The sequence below is a fragment of the Drosophila serrata genome, unplaced genomic scaffold (genome assembly GCF_035046125.1).
Source record: "Drosophila serrata isolate PLE 108 unplaced genomic scaffold, ASM3504612v1 contig_165, whole genome shotgun sequence".
Lineage (NCBI taxonomy): Eukaryota > Metazoa > Arthropoda > Insecta > Diptera > Drosophilidae > Drosophila > Drosophila serrata.
The window spans coordinates 3673084-3679641 of record NW_028257063.1 but is presented as its reverse complement, the minus strand read 5'-3'; positions in this window follow the sequence as shown (position 1 = coordinate 3679641).

Genomic DNA, 6558 nt, shown 5'->3' with positions numbered 1-6558 from the left:
CCGAGTCGATTGAGCCGTCTCCGGCCAAAATCTATTTTTTTTCAAAATCTCCGAAAATTTAAAAATTTTATAAGGGGTTACATCATTAAAATTGCCAAAAATTGGAAAAAAATCGAATCTCTTTAAATGTTAAATTGAGTATGCAGTTTTTTTAAACTGATAAAAACTAGCATTAGAACGCTTTCCGAATTAAAATTGGAGCGTTTTTGCCTAAGTTATGCATTTTTTAAACTTTGGTTGGCCGAAAAAAATGTAGTAAAAAAATGTGGACAAATATTGACTCAAAGTATGGTATTGTAATTTTAGTCCGAAAATTTTTACGTTGTGAAGGAGTCATTTTCGAGTATGCAGTTTTATTACCCTGATAGTAAACAACACAGACCGCTTTCCGAATTAAAATTGGAGCGTTTTTGGCTAAGTTATGCATTTTTTAAACTTTGGTTGGCCGAAAAAAATGTAGTAAAATAATGTGGACAAATATTGACTCTAAGTATGGTATTGTAATTTTAGTCCGAAAATTTTTACGTTGTGAAGGAGTCATTTTCGAGTATGCAGTTTTATTACCCTGATAGTAAACAACACAGACCGCTTTCCGAATTAAAATTGGAGCGTTTTTGGCTAAGTTATGCATTTTTTAAACTTTGGTTGGCCGAAAAAAATGTAGTAAAATAATGTGGACAAATATTGACTCAAAGTATGGTATTGTAATTTTAGTCCGAAAATTTTTACGTTGTGAAGGAGTCATTTTCGAGTATGCAGTTTTATTACCCTGATAGTAAACAACACAGGACCGCTTTCCGAATTAAAATTGGAGCGTTTTTGGCTAAGTTATGCATTTTTTAAACTTTGGTTGGCCGAAAAAAATGTAGTAAAATAATGTGGACAAATATTGACTCAAAGTATGGTATTGTAATTTTAGTCCGAAAATTTTTACGTTGTGAAGGAGTCATTTTCGAGTATGCAGTTTTATTACCCTGATAGTAAACAACACAGGACCGCTTTCCGAATTAAAATTGGAGCGTTTTTGGCTAAGTTATGCATTTTTTAAACTTTGGTTGGCCGAAAAAAATGTAGTAAAATAATGTTGTCAAATATTGACTCAAAGTATGGTATTGTAATTTTAGTCCGAAAATTTTTACGTTGTGAAGGAGTCATTTTCGAGTATGCAGTTTTATTACCCTGATAGTAAACAACACAGGACCGCTTTCCGAATTAAAATTGGAGCGTTTTTGGCTAAGTTATGAATTTTTTAAACTTTGATTGGTCGAAAAAAATGTATAAAAATGTAGATAAATATTGCCTCAAAAATGGTATTCTGATTTTAGTCAGAAGCTTTTTACGCTATGAAGGAATCATTTCCGACCCTATAAATCATATATATTCTTGATCAGCACGATCAGCCGAGTCGATTGAGCCGTCTCCGGCCAAAATCTATTTTTTTTCAAAATCTCCGAAAATTTAAAAATTTTATAAGGGGTTACATCATTAAAATTGCCAAAAATTGGAAAAAAATCGAATCTCTTTAAATGTTAAATTGAGTATGCAGTTTTTTTAAACTGATAAAAACTAGCATTAGAACGCTTTCCGAATTAAAATTGGAGCGTTTTTGGCAAAGTTATGAATTTTTTAAACTTTGATTGGCCGAAAAAAATGTAGTAAAAAAATGTGGACAAATATTGACTCAAAGTATGGTATTGTAATTTTAGTCCGAAAATTTTTACGTTGTGAAGGAGTCATTTTCGAGTATGCAGCTTTATTACCCTGATAGTAAACAACACAGGACCGCTTTCCGAATTAAAATTGGAGCGTTTTTGGCTAAGTTATGCATTTTTTAAACTTTGGTTGGCCGAAAAAAATGTAGTAAAATAATGTGGACAAATATTGACTCAAAGTATGGTATTGTAATTTTAGTCCGAAAATTTTTACGTTGTGAAGGAGTCATTTTCGAGTATGCAGTTTTATTACCCTGATAGTAAACAACACAGGACCGCTTTCCGAATTAAAATTGGAGCGTTTTTGGCTAAGTTATGCATTTTTTAAACTTTGGTTGGCCGAAAAAAATGTAGTAAAATAATGTGGACAAATATTGACTCAAAGTATGGTATTGTAATTTTAGTCCGAAAATTTTTACGTTGTGAAGGAGTCATTTTCGAGTATGCAGTTTTATTACCCTGATAGTAAACAACACAGGACCGCTTTCCGAATTAAAATTGGAGCGTTTTTGGCTAAGTTATGCATTTTTTAAACTTTGGTTGGCCGAAAAAAATGTAGTAAAATAATGTGGACAAATATTGACTCAAAGTATGGTATTGTAATTTTAGTCCGAAAATTTTTACGTTGTGAAGGAGTCATTTTCGAGTATGCAGTTTTATTACCCTGATAGTAAACAACACAGGACCGCTTTCCGAATTAAAATTGGAGCGTTTTTGGCTAAGTTATGCATTTTTTAAACTTTGGTTGGACAAATATTGACTCAAAGTATGGTATTGTAATTTTAGTCCGAAAATTTTTACGTTGTGAAGGAGTCATTTTCGAGTATGCAGCTTTATTACCCTGATAGTAAACAACACAGGACCGCTTTCCGAATTAAAATTGGAGCGTTTTTGGCTAAGTTATGCATTTTTTAAACTTTGGTTGGCCGAAAAAAATGTAGTAAAATAATGTGGACAAATATTGACTCAAAGTATGGTATTGTAATTTTAGTCCGAAAATTTTTACGTTGTGAAGGAGTCATTTTCGAGTATGCAGTTTTATTACCCTGATAGTAAACAACACAGGACCGCTTTCCGAATTAAAATTGGAGCGTTTTTGGCTAAGTTATGAATTTTTTAAACTTTGATTGGTCGAAAAAAATGTATAAAAATGTAGATAAATATTGCCTCAAAGAATGGTATTCTGATTTTAGTCAGAAGCTTTTTACGCTATGAAGGAATCATTTCCGACCCTATAAATCATATATATTCTTGATCAGCACGATCAGCCGAGTCGATTGAGCCGTCTCCGGCCAAAATCTATTTTTTTTCAAAATCTCCGAAAATTTAAAAATTTTATAATTGCCAAAAATTGCCAAAAATTGGAAAAAAATCGAATCTCTTTAAATGTTAAATTGAGTATGCAGTTTTTTTAAACTGATAAAAACTAGCATTAGAACGCTTTCCGAATTAAAATTGGAGCGTTTTTGGCAAAGTTATGCATTTTTTAAACTTTGGTTGGCCGAAAAAAATGTAGTAAAAAAATGTGGACAAATATTGACTCAAAGTATGGTATTGTAATTTTAGTCCGAAAATTTGTACGTTGTGAAGGAGTCATTTTCGAGTATGCAGTTTTATTACCCTGATAGTAAACAACACAGGACCGCTTTCCGAATTAAAATTGGAGCGTTTTTGGCTAAGTTATGAATTTTTTAAACTTTGATTGGTCGAAAAAAATGTATAAAAATGTAGATAAATATTGCCTCAAAGAATGGTATTCTGATTTTAGTCAGAAGCTTTTTACGCTATGAAGGAATCATTTCCGACCCTATAAATCATATATATTCTTGATCAGCACGATCAGCCGAGTCGATTGAGCCGTCTCCGGCCAAAATCTATTTTTTTTCAAAATCTCCGAAAATTTAAAAATTTTATAATTGCCAAAAATTGCCAAAAATTGGAAAAAAATCGAATCTCTTTAAATGTTAAATTGAGTATGCAGTTTTTTTAAACTGATAAAAACTAGCATTAGAACGCTTTCATATATATTCTTGATCAGCACGATCAGCCGAGTCGATTGAGCCGTCTCCGGCCAAAATCTATTTTTTTTCAAAATCTCCGAAAATTTAAAAATTTTATAAGGGGTTACATCATTAAAATTGCCAAAAATTGGAAAAAAATCGAATCTCTTTAAATGTTAAATTGAGTATGCAGTTTTTTTAAACTGATAAAAACTAGCATTAGAACGCTTTCCGAATTAAAATTGGAGCGTTTTTGGCAAAGTTATGAATTTTTTAAACTTTGATTGGCCGAAAAAAATGTAGTAAAAAAATGTGGACAAATATTGACTCAAAGTATGGTATTGTAATTTTAGTCAGAAAATTTTTACGTTGTGAAGGAGTCATTTTCGAGTATGCAGTTTTATTACCCTGATAGTAAACAACACAGGACCGCTTTCCGAATTAAAATTGGAGCGTTTTTGGCTAAGTTATGCATTTTTTAAACTTTGGTTGGCCGAAAAAAATGTAGTAAAATAATGTGGACAAATATTGACTCAAAGTATGGTATTGTAATTTTAGTCCGAAAATTTGTACGTTGTGAAGGAGTCATTTTCGAGTATGCAGTTTTATTACCCTGATAGTAAACAACACAGGACCGCTTTCCGAATTAAAATTGGAGCGTTTTTGGCTAAGTTATGAATTTTTTAAACTTTGATTGGTCGAAAAAAATGTATAAAAATGTAGATAAATATTGCCTCAAAGAATGGTATTCTGATTTTAGTCAGAAGCTTTTTACGCTATGAAGGAATCATTTCCGACCCTATAAATCATATATATTCTTGATCAGCACGATCAGCCGAGTCGATTGAGCCGTCTCCGGCCAAAATCTATTTTTTTTCAAAATCTCCGAAAATTTAAAAATTTTATAAGGGGTTACATCATTAAAATTGCCAAAAATTGGAAAAAAATCGAATCTCTTTAAATGTTAAATTGAGTATGCAGTTTTTTTAAACTGATAAAAACTAGCATTAGAACGCTTTCCGAATTAAAATTGGAGCGTTTTTGGCAAAGTTATGAATTTTTTAAACTTTGATTAGTCGAAAAAAATGTAGTAAAAAAATGTGGACAAATATTGACTCAAAGTATGGTATTGTAATTTTAGTCAGAAAATGTTAACGTTGTGAAGGAGTCATTTTCGAGTAAGCAGTTTTATTACCCTGATAGTAAACAACACAGGCCCGCTTTCCGAAATAAAATTGGATCGTTTTTGGCTAAGTTATGTATTTTTTGAACTTTGATTAGTCGAAAAAAATGTAGTAAAAAAATGTGGACAAATATTGACTCAAAGTATGGTATTGTAATTTTAGTCAGAAAATGTTAACGTTGTGAAGGAGTCATTTTCGAGTATGCAGTTTTATTACCCTGATAGTAAACAACACAGGACCGCTTTCCGAATTAAAATTGGAGCGTTTTTGGCTAAGTTATGCATTTTTTAAACTTTGGTTGGCCGAAAAAAATGTAGTAAAATAATGTGGACAAATATTGACTCAAAGTATGGTATTGTAATTTTAGTCCGAAAATTTTTACGTTGTGAAGGAGTCATTTTCGAGTATGCAGTTTTATTACCCTGATAGTAAACAACACAGGACCGCTTTCCGAATTAAAATTGGAGCGTTTTTGGCTAAGTTATGCATTTTTTAAACTTTGATTGGCCGCAAAAAATGTAGTAAAAAAATGTGGACAAATATTGACTCAAAGTATGGTATTGTAATTTTAGTCAGAAAATGTTAACGTTGTGAAGGAGTCATTTTCGAGTAAGCAGTTTTATTACCCTGATAGTAAACAACACAGGCCCGCTTTCCGAAATAAAATTGGATCGTTTTTGGCTAAGTTATGTATTTTTTAAACTTTGATTAGTCGAAAAAAATGTAGTAAAAAAATGTGGACAAATATTGACTCAAAGTATGGTATTGTAATTTTAGTCAGAAAATGTTAACGTTGTGAAGGAGTCATTTTCGAGTATGCAGCTTTATTACCCTGATAGTAAACAACACAGGACCGCTTTCCGAATTAAAATTGGAGCGTTTTTGGCTAAGTTATGAATTTTTTAAACTTTGATTGGTCGAAAAAAATGTATAAAAATGTAGATAAATATTGCCTCAAAGAATGGTATTCTGATTTTAGTCAGAAGCTTTTTACGCTATGAAGGAATCATTTCCGACCCTATAAATCATATATATTCTTGATCAGCACGATCAGCCGAGTCGATTGAGCCGTCTCCGGCCAAAATCTATTTTTTTTCAAAATCTCCGAAAATTTAAAAATTTTATAAGGGGTTACATCATTAAAATTGCCAAAAATTGGAAAAAAATCGAATCTCTTTAAATGTTAAATTGAGTATGCAGTTTTTTTAAACTGATAAAAACTAGCATTAGAACGCTTTCCGAATTAAAATTGGAGCGTTTTTGGCAAAGTTATGAATTTTTTAAACTTTGATTGGCCGAAAAAAATGTAGTAAAAAAATGTGGACAAATATTGACTCAAAGTATGGTATTGTAATTTTAGTCCGAAAATTTTTACGTTGTGAAGGAGTCATTTTCGAGTATGCAGTTTTATTACCCTGATAGTAAACAACACAGGACCGCTTTCCGAATTAAAATTGGAGCGTTTTTGGCAAAGTTATGAATTTTTTAAACTTTGATTGGCCGAAAAAAATGTAGTAAAAAAATGTGGACAAATATTGACTCAAAGTATGGTATTGTAATTTTAGTCCGAAAATTTGTACGTTGTGAAGGAGTCATTTTCGAGTATGCAGTTTTATTACCCTGATAGTAAACAACACAGGACCGCTTTCCGAATTAAAATTG